The 16,495-nt window shown below is 41.3% G+C and overlaps 1 long non-coding RNA gene across 1 annotated transcript; it reads right to left on the reverse strand.

Moving 5' to 3' along the window:
* Positions 1-15,023: 15,023 nt before the first annotated feature.
* LOC147601832 (uncharacterized) lies at positions 15,024-16,228 on the reverse strand. Its single transcript, XR_015257720.1, has 2 exons — positions 15,640-16,228; positions 15,024-15,247 (listed from the first exon to the last, which is right to left on the reverse strand). It is a non-coding gene; the product is annotated as an uncharacterized LOC147601832 (long non-coding RNA).
* Positions 16,229-16,495: the final 267 nt, after the last annotated feature.

The following is a 16,495-nucleotide window of genomic DNA, read 5'->3' on the forward strand; positions in this document are numbered from 1 at the left end:
TCAGGCTTGGGAGTCTTCCTTCATTTGAGAGGGCAAGAATTAATATTAGTAATGAAAGTCTTTGAGGAAAAATGAAGATTAACTACCAGTATGGTATGGCTATACAGTTTTCAGAAAACGGAGGAGTGTCAGGGGAAATGAATAGCCAATTTGTACAAGGTCTGCAAGATGCAGAAATGTGAACGATGTGCCTGATCCTGGTTACTCCTCTCTCTGTTACATCTAACCTGAGAAATTATAGGAAAAAACAGCAGGTTTTAGTTTTCTAGCTCAGATGTATTCTCATAAGATTATTTTGCTAATTCAGATTTTACTATCACATAAGATAAGTCTGCTAACTCAGGCTGCTATCATTGCAGACACATAAAGCCTTTGAAATCTTAGTTGTGGGAACAGAGTATAGATGTCACTTAAAAGGAAAAGTGCTTGCAATGTAGACAAGTCGTTTATTTGGAGAGTTCAGATGTCCTCCCAGAAGATTCAAAAGCTGCATGTGCACTATGGCAAATACAAGGGAGAAATGAGGTAGAAATGCACATTTAGTTCTAACAGAGCTCTGTTTGAAACAGCCAGGAAGATCAAAAGCCAAGCTAAAATGCTTAAAAAATAAGGCATGAACTGATATTATCAGAAATTCATCAAATCACAGTAGAGAATAGGGCAAGATGAGCTGACTATTGTTTGCAGAGAAAGAGACAAAAGGGCTGGGTGATTTGCATGAATTAGCTACAGAAGGAGAGTCGAAGTGGGAAAGGAAAGAGAGGAATTCTTAAGAGAGAGAGAGAGATAACAATGTAGTGGAGAATTTGGAGAAAGGAAAATGTCTGCTCCAAAATTGGCCCTTCTAGACTTTAATCAAGAGTGGGACCAAGACAGAGACTGAGATGCTTCAGAAGAAATGTGGATCTTGGGGGAAAAATAGTGTTTACTGGAGTAACTGTAATTTATAAGTAGAAGAAACTTAGACTGAAGGACAATAGTCATAGAAAACATGAAATAGTAATATCAGGGCATACTATGAGAAAGCTGGTAGTTCATGAATCCTGGAAATTAAAGTGGGAGCCAGTTAGGAGAAAAGGAAATAAATGTTGTATTGTGTGTCTATGCTATTACCTTAATCATCCTGACTTTTACATTAAGGACACTTAAGCTAAAAGCCCTGCTCATTCCCTGTACAAATATTAACATAAAATAGAAGATCTGTCAGATCGATACCACATCCACAAACTATTACATGCTTTGTAATCAAACAAAATGTTTAGTTTGTTTCAGAGCCAAATCCCATGCAGTCAAGTTTATTTAATGTTTTATTAACACTAAAGGATACCCTGTTGTCTCTTATGTGTCTTCTTAAGAAAAAATAATTCCTTTTTAATTAGGTCATTGCAGTCAAGTGCTGTTGCCATTATATAAACTCTTCCTGGTATGTAATGACGGATAAATATAGCATAGCATTTATACAGGTTTGATGCTGGCATGGAAGTATTAATATGCAGGCTGTAGAACAGGTAGAGCAGATGGACTTTTATAATGCAAATGCCTTTTCCTGAATTCTGTCTCAGTTCTGACCAAACCTAAGGCTGCCAAGGTAAGTTAGGGTCACTTTTCCTAACTCTGCCAAGCAAGAGGACACAAGTTTACATGAAACGCCTACACTCAAGCCATTGTATAAAATCTACTTTTCAAGTGCTAACAACATTCAGCGCCTAGAATTTTAACGCAGACCAAGATATGGTTATCCTGTATACCTAGTTCTGAGCTATCCACAGCCACTACCTAATTCTTACGTAAGTTAGACTCAAAACACAGAAGTGGGAGGGATTTAAAGGTGATGGTGGTTGTTGTTCTCCTGGAAAGGAGATGGGTGATTCTTTCAGGGAAAATTCACTTTAGTTATCAGCTAAAGGAGTTTATTGGCAGAAACTATACAGATAATGCATAAAAGTATATTCAAACAGAAAGTTCAGAGAATGTTGAATTAAGCCTTATTTAAATTTAGGTTTCTTCTGATAAAATTATTTTAAGAGATAGTCTTAAAACATTTTGTATATACAACTGTATAGGCTTTGAAATGTCACTGTATGTTTTTGTCCTTAATACAGTATAGAGTGTATTTTCATTATATAGTAGACATATAAAGAAGAATCTGTTGATTCTGAACTTAGCACTATTGCAATTCTTTGGTAAGCACAATTACAGATTCTTCTACAAGTGATGATAAAGACAGTTCACTATTTGTGTAGGTCTGATGCTGCCACTGGACTGCTTTTATAGCTGGACAAATTATACAATTTGACAAAATAGTAATTTGTTAGTGAAGCACAATACAGTTATTGTCCAGAATGTCTTTCAGTTTAGTAGTAGCTTCTGGAGTCTAAAATAGTTTAAACTACACAGTGGATCCTGGGTAACCTTTTCCCTGGAACTCTTATTGTGGGGAAATGTCAGACTCTTATTGTTGTACCTCACTTGGAAAGAGTAATCATGAAGCAGAGAGGGTGAGTTAAGAAGGTCAGTGAGTGTACACATGACTGTGCAGGTCTACACGCAATAAACACCCTGTATTGTACAACTTGCAACAGTGCTCGGAGCTCTTCTGTTCACGGCTGTTGGTCAGTTCTTTGTGTTGTGTGCTTTCCAGTCCAAAAGCAAGTTGTTCCTGTTCAGAGGGGCTTCTGCCTCGTCCTAGTCTCTGTTACTCTGTGCAGTAAATAATTTATATGAATTGATGTTAACCACACCTAGTCAAATGTGTCTTTTGGGACAGAGATGGCTGTCCTTTGGCATTTAAGTTCCCTGTAACCTGCAAGCAATTCGAGCGCAGCTTCCACACTAGATGGGTGTGCTGTTTGACTGGCGATGAGTCTGTGCTAGCAGAAGACCTCATTGGTAGCCGCTGGCTCTGGGAAGAGCTGAGCTAGTATGAGCTAATGAATCCAGCTAGTCAAACCAGCACTTCGTGTGCATGCAGCAAGCACAGCCTGGCCTTGTCCACAGTGAGGAGCTGCTGTCACATGTGAACTATCCCCAGAGTTCTTCCTTCCCTCAGCTTTTCAAAGGATCTGCTACATGTCTCATGACCAGTCAAATAAAGCTTTGGGTTGTGGCTCTCAGATTCTTGGAGCTGTTTCTTACCAGCTACAGATCTTCTTTTCACTTTGTTACTTGCTCTAATGGGAGCTGCGTAGTCCTTCAAGCGTCAAAATGTGTTATGTGTTTTCCTTGTCATGGTGGAACTATTATCAATAATGTCTTGATGACCATGCAGTCAGTATGCTGCGTGACTTCACCTTAGATCAGCTTGTTGTATCACCTTATAACTTTTTTTTTTCACAACCAACATAGGCTAATTTATCTTCTGTTAAATAGCCAGGTTTCAGACTTGTCTGGCAGAGAGCTAAATACAATAGTTTAGTACAGCTTTAGCCTAGTAGAGAGCTTGATCCGGTGTTGACCATATATTCACTGAGATTTTCCCAGAAATGGTGGTTCTTTCCTTTTACAGGAGGTTGCCTGTGTGTTTCTAATGAGGTTGTCATTCTAGGTGCTTGTAAATTAAGTGGACTCATTAGTGACTTAAAATCTAGTTTTATTGATGGATACAAGAAAAGAGGTACACTCTTTTCCAGAACTTCCTGAGAAACTGGAATAAAATGTTGCTCTGGGTAGGCCACCAGTAAGTAAATCTTTAGCATGAACAGTTCCTATTAATCCCTTTACAAAGCTTTATGAAAACTCCCAAATTTTGCAGTCTGAATTGAGTCTGAGGACCTATTTTTGAGGTTACAGATCATTGTGCCTCATGTCCTAAGCAGGACATGCTCTAAGATGCATCCTCTTTTCATGTTCTTTATAACAACAAAGTGCTTATCATAGAATCATAGAATGGTTAGAGTTGGAAGGGACCTTCAAAGGTCATCTAGTCCAACCCCCCTGCAAGGAGCAGGGACATCCCCAACTAGATCAGGTTGCTCAGAGCCTCATCCAGCCTGGCCTTGAATGTTTCCAGGGATGGGGCATCCACCACCTCTCTGGGCAACCTGTTCCAGTGTTCTGCAAACCTCATTGTAAAAAAATTTTTCCTAATATCCAATCTAAATCTACCCCCCTCTATTTTAAAACCATTACCCCTTGTTCTATCACAACAGGCCCTACTGAACAGCCTCTCCCCATCTTTCTTGTAGGCCCCCTTGAGGTACTGAAAGACCGCTATCAGGTCTCCCTGGAGCCTCCTCTTCTCCAGGCTGAACAGCCCCAACTCTCTCAGCCTGTCCTCATAGGAAAGGTGCTCCAGCCCTCTTATCATCTTCATGGCCCTCCTCTGGACCCTCTCCAACTGGTCCATGTCCTCCTTATGTTGGGGACTCCAGAACTGGACACAGTACTCCAGGTGGGGTCTCACCAGGGCAGAGTAGAAGGGGAGAATCACCTCCCTCGACCTGCTGGCCACGCTCCTCTTGATGCAGCCCAGGATGTAGTTGGCCTTCTGGGCTGCAAAAGGTGCATTGCCGGCTCATGTTGAGCTTCTCGTCCACCATCACTCTCAAGTCGTTCTCCTCGAGGCTGCTCTCGATCATTCTCTGCCCAGCCTGAATCTGTGCCTGGGATTGCCATGACCCAGGTGCAGGACCTTGCACTTGGCCTGGTTGAACTTCATGAGGTTTGCTTGGGCCCACTTCTCCAGCCTGTCAAGGTCCCTCTGGATGGCATCCCTCCCTTCTAGCGTGTCAACGGCACCACACAGCTTGGTGTCATCAGCGATCTTGCTGAGGGTGTGCTCTATAAGGGTGCTGAGGATGCTTAAAAAGGCTTGGCTTACTCTGCCTTGCATCTCATCATGGAGTTGTTTCAAAATTAATAGCTGTTCTTGGACAAGAGAGACTTCCCAGGAATCTTCAGAGTCTGGGTTTCTGATTGCATCAGAAGTTTTAATAAGCTCATGGAAGCTATGTAAAAGTCTAGGTTTTACTTCTTCCTTTTCCTGCCTTTGTGTAGTGATAACTGCTATGGAAATTGTCCCATTGTTTGCCTGAAAACTGGTTTTTTTTATTTCTTAAAATAAGTATTGGCAACGTATGAATACAGTAACACTGGTGCTCAACCACAGAGATCTTTCATCTCATACAACTTGATCTGGATTCATTGACAAACAGACTTTAATCCGGTCTGTCAGCAGGTATGTCTGACCAAGATAACGCAGTCTGAGCAGTGCTTCTTTCCTTTTCAAACAGAAGCTGACTGGCCCTATTGGTCCCAGCAAATCAGCTTGGATGTTTCCACTTCAAAACCATCCCTGCGCTAAATGACAAGCCCCATCTGAGCACTTTCTTCGTGTAAAGCATAGCCTGTGTGACTTTCCACAGTCAAACTCGCCAGCTATTTTTATTCAGCACAGCAGTTATGTCAGTTGCCCTTCAGCGTTACTTTGCATTCTGGAAAGCGGTTTCATAATTTTCTCCTTTGTGCACAGAAATTTCAAATGGTAGCTACAATTGACTGCTGTGCTTGGTTTTGACCACAGCAAGGAGGGATTCAGCAGAGACAGCATGTGATGTCTTCTAGGAAACCAAACCATTTTGAATTCTTTCCCATTGTAGAAGGTTGCTCAGTTGTCCTAATTCACAATACAAAGTTATCTGTGAAGTCACAAAACAGGGCTGTTGTCTTTTTATTAATTTTATTGCAGCACTCTGTATTCTAGGCTGGCTGTACACAGCCTAGAATCCTCACTTTACCACCCTTCTGCCTTCATCCCTTTCTACAGGATTTCTCCTCAGTGCTGGCAATTGCAACACGTCACTGCCACTGAAAGAGCTATAATGGCTTACACAGCACTACCAGGGACCTTTTTCTGGGTCAATACATCACTGTGCTAAGTGTCTCCACTGCTGTGAACTTATTATATAGATTTTTTTTCACTGGTTTCTTAACCAACAATTTGCATGTCAAAATTAAACTTATTAAAAAAAAAATGTCAGCTGCACATTCTGACAAAGACACATACATAATTTAACTGGTCAGCCAGGCCTGTTTCCCGGGGAATTGCTGACAGATGAAATCATGACTGCCAAAAGTCACATTCTTGATAATGGAATGAAACATGGAAATCAACTTTTGTAAGCAACAAGACCAAGAAGATGAAGGTACAGCTGTTTGCAGCACTAGTAATCTAGTTCTGGGAAATCTGTATGTTTTCTTTCAAAGGATCAGAATTACTTCTCCTCTGAACTCTGGCCATGAGATGTAATTAATTCCTGTGGTCTGAATTCAGTCTGCGTTCCATTCTTTGGAGAATACTTAGGTCAAAACAAGTGGTGAGAAAGAGTTTATATCCTGCTGCCAGTCCAATACAGAAAGATACTTAGAACTTAAAAGTAAACATAGTTTATGTGATGTTTTGATATAAAATACGTGGTAGCTGCTTATCATTTATTTGCAGTTGATATCTGTAATAGCAGACAATTTGGTACACAATGTACAGTTATTTGTACATTTTGAAAGGCTTTTTACAAGGCTTCATTTTCAAACTAGTTTTGTGTAGTATATCAATCATGGGAGAATACTAATCCGATCAGAAACATTAAGAGGATTGAGTAATCTAATGCTTACTGAATAGAAATTTTCAGAGCTGAATGTGAGAAATAGTGTTTAAAATGATGAAATATAAAAATAGTAGCTTCTTTACTGAACTTTCATTTTTGAATTGAAAAGCCTATTTTGTGAGATATGTCAAAAATCAAAATGATAAATTAGAAGTATTCAGATAACATTATAATTTGTAATTTTGATTAGTTTAGATCAATCCAAATTCAAACCCTCTACTTTGTATTCATTCTTGTAGAATACCAAGTCATTGCATTTCACATGCAAGCAGAATCTTCCTCTGACTGTAAACAAGAGAGGAATTTTGTAGTAATTCTTTCTTTTCCTCCATTTTCTACTTCTTCTGAAAAATAAAAATGTATGGCTTGTACAGATACGAAGAACAAAAGGAACTTCGTAGAAGCAGTTTACACTCCCTGACTTTGTAGTGTGTCTGATACTTTGATGAGCTTCTAACAGGAATCTTTTCATTGTTTTTTTTATGGATGTTAACACACATGCCCAAAGTAAACATCTTGAAATGCTAAAAACATAAAAAGCCATGACAGTCATTTTTTCCCCCTACATTTTCTTATGCTGTTTGAAAATATTGTCACCCCACTGCTCATTTCTAGAGATAATTACCATTTTCCTCTGATAGCAGCAGGCAGCCAACTTCACTTTACCTAAAACCATCTTCTCTACAGAAAAGCTGTGGCCAAGTTAGCTTGTGTCACTAGTGTCTTTTAATCATTTGCAGGGAGTGTTGCAGGGTGACACTAATACCTTTATTTAACCTGGCTGTTTGCAATGTAACTGCAGAGTGATTTTCATTCTAAGCAAGTAGAAGAGATGTCATGTGAAAGCTATATCACTGGGCTGTAGGATGGAAGAGCATGTAGAAGATTTTCACAGAAAGGAAGAGTGGAGTGCAAACAAAATATATTCCAACACAAAGCCTTAAACGTGGTTGGTTTAACCAGTGATGTTATGCACTCACAGTGGTTGAATTTTTCAGTAACTTCCTGACAGCTGTTAGAGAAATGACTGAAAACTGGTTCAGGCAGCTCCAAGCTGCTTTTCCTTTTCACGCCACCTCAGCCCCTAATCTGCAGAGGACATTCTGGGGTCATGCTCTGACCTGAGTAGGAAATGAAGTATTATCCCCAGTTTAAATTGTTTGAGAGATACCAGACCTGAAATAGTCATCCTGGTACTTGGTGTCAATGGGTGAGGATGCCATCAGCAGCCCTGTGAGAAAACTGATGTGAAGGCACATTTGCTTTACTTTTTCATGGTCTGTGCTGAAAACAGTTTATCTAGATGTACAAGCCTGGTCTTACAGTTTGCTTTGATTCCACAGGCAAGTGAAAAGGTTGAACTGATTTGAACTTTGAGATGGATAGCAGCTGTTGTACTAAGCTATTTAAAACCACCAATTTAGGCTAAACCTTGGCTAAGTAAATACAAAGCTGCAACCATACATAGTACCCATAATGAGCTTTCCTTTTTCAATTTCAGTGGGTAGAATTTATTTTTAAATCAACAATATTTCACTGCCAGATTTTCCGATACCAAATTTTCCCTTGCCAGATACTGAAGTAACTAACCAAAAAAGGAGAACTAAAAATGAAGCAGGTGAGTTTATTTTCATTTTTCATGAGTGAAGTCACTGTTCATCACTGCTGAATGCCTTTTAGCTCTCCCCTCCCTAAAACACAGTTTAAAAAAGCCCAACATTGGAATCATGCAACAATATGAAAAGTTGTATCTGTGTGTGTGTGCGTGTGCGCATGTCTCACGCATTTCTGGAATGAGAGAAAGGAAGATGAAGTGGATAAAAGGAAATGTGAACAAAACATAATGATGATGTGTTGGTTTGTGTCGCCTTTAAAGTCCAAAAATCAGCCCATAAATACAAGAATAGAAGAAGTTCCAAAGCATTCTTCATGAAGTCACTAGGTTGTTTCCTTATCATTGAGTAAGGCATGTAATACAATGCTGATATATAAGCATGATAATAATGTTAATTTTTTACCAAGGTAGAAGAGAATGAGTGAGCAGGTAATAGGGTAGGGATAGAAAGATTAATTCTGAGACACAAGCTTGAGGTTTAGTTCCTGTTACCTTCCAGACTTACACTTAACCCTAAAAAATCTGAAGGTCCTTTGCTAGTGAGTCAGCCTATCAGAGAATTTCTTGGGAATGCAGAAGCTGGCATTTAGTGGCAGCTTGACATAGCAATATATAGCAAAATAGACTTATCAGTATCTTACTGTAAGTTACTCCTAGACAGAAATTTGAACAAACCAACAAATATTTTGTCAAAACAAAGCTTAATTATTTTCCCAGGAAACAAAAAATGGTATGTATTATGTGGCTATTTCATTGATTTATTAAGTATTTACAAACCTTGGCAGGTTTCATTACTACTTTGAAACCACATCCAATTCAGTGACAGATTCACACAGCTGCTGGGATTGCCCAGTCCAATTTGCAATTTTTCATGAGAATTAGAGGCCTCAGCTGTAGGCTTTGGATCGAAGGCCAGGGTTTGTATCCATCATTCCTGTTTACACCCATCAATGGTAAAAATCACAGATTCATGTGAATGGCTTTTGGACAAAGCTAGGTGAAGGTCTGTTGTTATTAATAGGTTTTGCTCTGCAATTTCCTGCTCATTTGGATGTGAAACTTTAGCAAGACAAACTAACAAAATCAATAGAGTATTTATTACCTTGTGACATGTCGCTTGGCCGTTTTGCACGGTGTTCACCCACCATCCATGTCTGTGCAAGCACAAGCCATTTCTGAAAGCTACGGCTTTCCATCCTAACTCCTATCCTGTGGGAACCACTCCTTGGTCACTGCTCTACACGCAGCAGTCGTGGTCTCATGACGTACCCAGTGTCGTTTCTCCCAGTTCATGAGCATTTTCATGACACTGCTTGTAACTGGGGTATAAAGTTCTTTTGAAAAGTAAAAGAGGAGCATGTTACCATTCTCTCTTACCCTGAGAAGCAACGTACTTGTGTTCTAATTAAGAGCTTAGTATAGGATCTCATATAAAGTAAATCTTAGAATGCCCATGGCTGAATACCCTTTTCAGAGTTTTCAATTTTCGCATTCAGCAAACAAAAGCAGAGTACGCCATGGTCTCTAATAACAAAAGTAAAATACCTCACAGTGTGGTTGTTTTTTTTTTTTTAAATTTGAAATAAAAGTAAAACAGTGTCACAGAAGTTCAAATCTCATCTCTTCCTATATTTTACATTTTTACCTGCAATGAAGCTGAAAGGGAAATGGTTGGGTTTTGTTCATTTTTTTTTTAAGTGCAGGGGATTTAGTTGGTTTACATTTAGCAGGGCGGATGGCATTAATAAACTCATCAGAGAACCCAATGGAATTACTTGCATAAAATTACTGAAATATACAAACATTTCTATGATAATAGTTGATACCAAGGTAAACACTAAACTTTCTCACAAAACATGTTTTCTATTTTTCTTTCAGCTGTACTTAGAGGTAAGGTTAGATCCTTTTTCCTCAGCTATCTCTTAGCATTTATTCTTGGGTTGTCCTCTCTTTGCTTCTATTTCTCTCCTCTATATTTCAGTTTCATAAACTGATTTGCCACCTTTTCCTTTGTTTTTGGAAAGATGCGAAAAGTTTCTGTGGGAACTTTCTGTTCTGCCTTTTGAGAATTCCCTTCTAACCTCTCCACACTCACTCTGGAGTTCCTATTTAGTGAGTCCAACTAGGAGCACTTATGTGCTACTTGAACTATTTTTGGCTAGAGGAGAGGTAGGTCTGTTCATTTTCGTCAGGACCAACACTTAGTGTACCAGTACAATAAAAATGTTCTGTGTTCTAAGAAGATGTACATTTTTGGTCCAGATGTCAACAGAAAAGTTCACAGCTTAGGGTTCTGTATAGAGGAAATAATCTAATGACATTTTGACTTGGGTATTTATATTGCCTCTGCCTAAATCCTCCCTTGCAATTAGGCTCTGTTCTCAATTCCAGTCAGTGTAAGCATATTTTCCCAATCCCAGATAATGTATGTAATTTAGGATTTTGGTAATATCAACAGGTTTATTTTGAAGATGAAAACATTGAATTAGGAGTTTGGAGTTTGACCTAAGCGCATGCTAAAAGCCACTTCTTACCTCAACGTGGTTCATTATTTCCACATAATAGGTTTTCCCCTAAACCAGCCACACAACAAGCATCTCACCGTCCTGTGCAGGACCAGCTCACCCTGTAAATTCTGCGCAGTTTCCACATCGTGATATTTGGACTGGGAAGCATTTAATATGGCTCACATGTTGGGTAGCCATTATCTATTATTTTAGGAACACAAGGAGTATCTAAACAGCACAGCTGAGAGAACAGAAGACTAAGATGATCACATGCAGAGTATGATCCAGGAGATAGCACTGCTGAGGCACTTACACCTTGCGGATGATTATTCTGGGGCCAGAGAAAAGCTCTGCAAGTCTGCAATTCCCGGACTCCATCAATTGCTGACAGAAGCCTCCTCTCTACCTGAGCCAAAGCACAGCATTTATATGTAGTTCTTCTCTGTGCAAAAATCCCAGCTGACCACTGTGTCAAGGGCATTATCATCTCTGCCGACTGAGTATGGAGAATAACATGAAGCTGGACTTTGCAGAATCTGTTCCGCCTAAAAAGTGAACGGATTGCGATGTTCTGCATAGCCTCCTCCATATGAGGGTTCTTCATTGGGCCAGGCAAACTCACCAAGGATCTCAGGAGGAAGAACCTTTTGGCTGCTGGGAACTTTTTAAAGGAGAAATCTCTTAACTGGCTGACCTTGGTGGGCAGGAACTCTAGAGTCACCATATGGGTTATCTCCTATGTCTTCCAAACAGTGCTGGCATCTCTTGCTGAAATGTTGTCCTCAGAGGAACAGGAAGTGACTTGCCTCACGACCAGCTGGAAACTGATGGCTTTGATTAGTTTATAAACCACTTTTAAATCCTTTGCTTGTGCAGCGTTGCACTGAGTCATGCTGGTGAGCTTCTGCTGCCCTTGCCTTGCAATACCCTTATGTGCGTTCTGGTAACAACCTTCCAGTGGAAGCTGCTACAAGTTTACCACATGGTGCAATGCCAGTTGCAGAACTCAGAGAAACGTAGTCTGGAAGACTAACAGAGCATATTTGCAGAAAGGTACATGAGTGAGAATTCAGGATGATGACCACTGACACATTCATAGAATCATAGAATAGTTTGGGTTGGAAGGAACCTTTAAAGATCATCTAGTCCAACTCCCCTGCAAGGAGCAGGGACAGATCATGTTGCTCATAGCCTCATCCAACCTGATGTTGAATGTTTCCAGGGATGGGGCATCCACCACCTCTCTGGGCAACCTGTGCCAGTGTTCCAACACCCTCATTTGAAAAAAAAATTTCCTGATATCTAATCTGAATCTATCTTCCTCTATTTTAAAACTGTTACCCCTTGTCCTTTCATAACAGGCCCTGCTAAAGAGTTTCTCCCCATCTTTCCTATAAGCCCCTTAGGTACTGGAAGACTGCTATAAGGTCTCCCCAGAGCCTTCTCTTCTCCAGGCTGAACAGCCCCAACTCTCTCAGCCTGTCCTCGCAGGAGAGGTGCTCCAGCCCTCTGATAATTTTTGTGGCCCTCCTCTAGACTCGCTCCAACAGGTCTATGTCCTTCTTATGTTGTGGACTCCAGAAGTGGATGCAGTACTCCAGGTGGGGTCTCACCAGAGTGGAGTAGAGGGGCAGAATCACCTCCCTTGACCTGCTGGCCATGCTTCTTTTGATGCAGCCCAGGATGTGGTAAAGAGGAAGGCACACTAGCACATAAACAGGGAGATAGCATCTGGAACTGCAAAGACCAAACAAGTAAAGGTCAGGTTGTGAGACAGTTCAAAACATCATGGAATACAGTTGGAGAACCAATACATTAGCCTGGAATGCGAAGCCATGTATACAAATATTTCCCTGAAGTTTCAGGACTTAACTAAAATAAAGACTGAAATGCCCATGTTGACATCAGTTTTACACTGTGTAGGGGTTTATCATGTGGATGTAATTTAGTTGAATAATAGCTTTAGTCTGGAAACTGAGCTTATTCATGTAGTCAGGCTTGTTCATTTTTACATAGCAGATTACTTCAGTATAGTTCAAAGTGTATCAAAATGAGTTTTTCAAGGCAGCTTGTATCAGCAATGGCCAGAAGTCAGCAGAGAGGCAGGCAGGCTTTCTCTGCTGCACTGGTATGTCATGAATCTTGCATTCTTGATACTGTATTAGTCTTTCATTAGAAATCAGCAGTACAGCATCATTTTTTTTTGTAATGCAAGGAAGGGCTTTAACCTGACCTCACTGAAGGACCAAAAATTATTTTTATTTTCATAATTGCATTTAACTTTCACAGAATAGCTAGAATGAATCAGAATGAAGCAGGGTTCTTCTGGATCTTGCTCAGCACTGAACAGAAACACGGATGAACACATTAAAAAAATGACTGCAATTAAATTTTCACAGCTGAAAATCTACCATGAAAATTAAAAGGATTTACAACATGATCATTTTATGCACTTCTGGTGAAACAGTCATATATTGATGATACATGATATTTGACATGTCATTACTCCTGCAGCCAGAATACTCCTAGTAGTTGGCAACTGGCTACTAAGGAGAAAAAAAACCTTTGATGTGGAAGAATCTGTGCCATTTTTCTATCTGTGCTGACATGTGTGGTACTTCACAAATAATGATCATAAAAATATACTTCAGGAAACTTCATAAAACATACACAACTAGGATGTTTTCCTTCCTGTGCAAAGTCAGTGAATGTGCTGTGACATGTAAGCTTTCAAAGCAGGATTCAAGTGGGGCCGAAATGATGTATGGGCTTTGTGCTGTCCTTTGCCCAGAAATGAGTCCCATAAATGGTGTGGAGGTATCTGAGTGAGCAAACAGTTCACACTCACTGAAACTATTGATGCTGTATTTGTATTTGCTAATATGATTCAAAAGTACTATTAAATCTAGAAACACCTATTTGTTTCCCATATTCAGGTGTGATCTAACACTAAGAAAAGGGGAGAGATGAAGAAAGGTATCTGGTTTTATTAGTTTCTAAAAACCCTCACAGTACATGGTACCGGTAATGACAGAAATGGGAGACAAGATTACACTGGCATCTTTTCTACCCCAAATGTTAATGTCAGTCATGAGTAATCAAAAGGCTACAGTAATTATCTAATCTGTTCCCCGTATTTGTATTGCTTGAGATGTATTTATAATGCTTCTGTCACCACAGGATTTGTGAACGTTTGCTTTAGGAACTGCTCCTACACATTCTGTACGTGCAAGCAGGCCATACTGCTATGCGTCATTCCACCGATTTGGGCAGAGCTGTGGCAGAGAGAGGCAGGCTTAGGCAGCATAGTGTGGATGTATGCAAGATGCTCGAGCTAGCGCAGGTACTGTGCTGATGTGTATTTTTGCCTTCTGCTGTATGATCTTCTTTGAGGCACTGCGTTCTGCCATAAAACCACTGGCACAGATTAGAGGAGTCCGATGCAGGCGGGAGACAGAAAGGAAGGAGACTGGAACCCACGAGCCCAAGTCAGTGCCAGGCTCTCAATAGCAGCTTCTTGGCATGGGCTCAAGCCTGCAAATACTAACTGCTGAAAGATCAAAGAATTGTATTTGATTTCAAGAACCACAGAACTTCTACTTGTGGGTGTATGTGCTTAGTATGTAACACATTGCTACTGACAGAAATAATGTGATAAAATGCTGAATTGTGTAATTAAAATCCAAGTCCCTCGGTGGTGCTGCTGATTGACTTCACTTCCCTAGTATGAGCTCTAAGTGGATCTCTGAGGAAGCCTACCATGCCAAACATTGTGTCGTGCTTAATCCCGTACTTGTCCTTTATGCGGTACTCCCTTTGACGTCAGCGGAAACTTAACATATGAGAGTGCAGAGGAATCAGGCTGAATTTATTTATTTATTTTTTTAATAGTAAGATTAAATGGAAGGAAGCCTTCTGAAATGTACAGAAATCTTACTCCTTCCTACAACATAAAGGGATGTTTTCTGCTTTATTCTTAAAGGATTCTTACCTGTACAGATTTATGTATGTACATGTTTATGAGAGACTGTTAATATACTTGGCCAGCACAATCGGCAGATTTAAAAGTGATTGCTGGAAAGTATCTAACATGAGCAAACAAGGAATTCCTAATAAATTTCTAACGTGCTGTTCTACATCACATACCCGCAGCCACTTCTAAATAACTTCTGTGTGTACAGTTTTGCCTTCACATTTCTGTTTTGTGGTTGCAACATAATCTTGAGTAGAGGCATGCAAATGTGAGAGGACACACACTGCGTTAACCAGTAATAAGCTTTAAATATTTTCTGCTTATACTTGAAGAGGTCTGATAAATGCCTTTAATTTTTATAAGCAATTTCCCAGCTGGTTCCTTTTGCTATTAGCAACAGTAACCACACTGTATGAATAGACTTTTCTCCCTTCTGCTGCTTCTTAACAAATGAAAACAAATGACACGTTTTACAATGCCATATGTAGATGATTGACTCGTTCTGGTGGCATTGTTCTGGATGACCTCGCTGACAACAGAATTTAGACCCCTGTGGTTGAATCACAACAGAATAAAATTTAAACCATATTTGAATAAACCCTCTTAAGAAGAAAATGGGATAAACTAATAGGACATTTACAATACAATTCATAAATCATAGAACCATAGAACATTAGGGTTGGAAGGGACCTTTAAAGGTCATCTAGTCCAAACTCCCTCCAAGGAGCAGGGACATCTCCAACCAGATCAGGTTGCCCAGAACCCTGTCCAACCTGGCCTTGAATGTTTCCAGGGATGGAGCATCCACCACCTTTCTGGGCAACCTGTGCCAATGTTCCACCACCCTCATCGCAAATAATTTTTTCCTTATTCCCACACCAATAATTGCTCAGAGGAAGAGGACACAGAAAAGCCTTCAAAAAGGGGGATCTGCAAACCCACTTGGGTACAAGCTGCCTGATGGGTACAGACCAACCGGCTGCAGGGCAAGGACAAGGAGACTCGGCACACGACCGGATTCTGCCGTTTGCAAAAGGGTCCTCAAGGTCTGAGCCGTCCTGTCCCGTGGTAAAACATCAGAGCGTTGAGCAATATAAAAACATCCAAAATATGCATTTCTCAATTTTATTCTTGCAAGTCTGTTCCCGGGAGCGGCAGCTGAACCGCTCGCACGGTAAGTCTGCATTTCCTAAATGCTAGGAAGTGTAAGCACAGGTCTACCTGCCGCCTTCTCCGAAAGCGATCAGGAAAAAAAAACCCACACTCTTAAGAAGCAATAACGTCCTCATTCTCCTCGAGCGTGATCACAGCTCCCCTCGGCAAGCTGCGCTGCCCTCCGCCTCCAAATCCCCGTTAATCTCTTCCAAAACCCGGTACCTATGAGAACCCCCCCGGGGGGCGGCAGGATGCAGGATCCTCACCCCCCCGCACCCCCCCCTCAAATAGCTGCCCCGGCGGCAGGGCCCTTCCCTCCGGCCCCAGCAGGGAGCAGCAGGAGACCGTGGTGCCACTCCCTTGCACGCCCACGCACGCGCGCGCTCACACCCGCGCACGGACGCGCGCTCCTCCCCGAGGGTCACGGCGCTCGCTTTCCAGCGCCCGGCCGGGCGCCCGCAGGTGCGCAATGCAGGGGAGGGATGGGAGGGAAGGGGAGAGGAAGGAGAGCTGCGGCCCCCCTGCTCCGCTCCATGCCGCCCGGCTCCCGGGGGCGCTACCGGCCGGGGCGGCCGCAGCTCCGCGACCGCGGCGGATCGCGGACTTTAAGCGACCGCTCTCTCTCCGCCCCCAGCGGAGTCTC

This window comes from Chlamydotis macqueenii, chromosome 2 (genome assembly GCF_036417535.1).
Source record: "Chlamydotis macqueenii isolate bChlMac1 chromosome 2, bChlMac1.mat, whole genome shotgun sequence".
In the NCBI taxonomy this organism is placed as follows: domain Eukaryota; kingdom Metazoa; phylum Chordata; class Aves; order Otidiformes; family Otididae; genus Chlamydotis; species Chlamydotis macqueenii.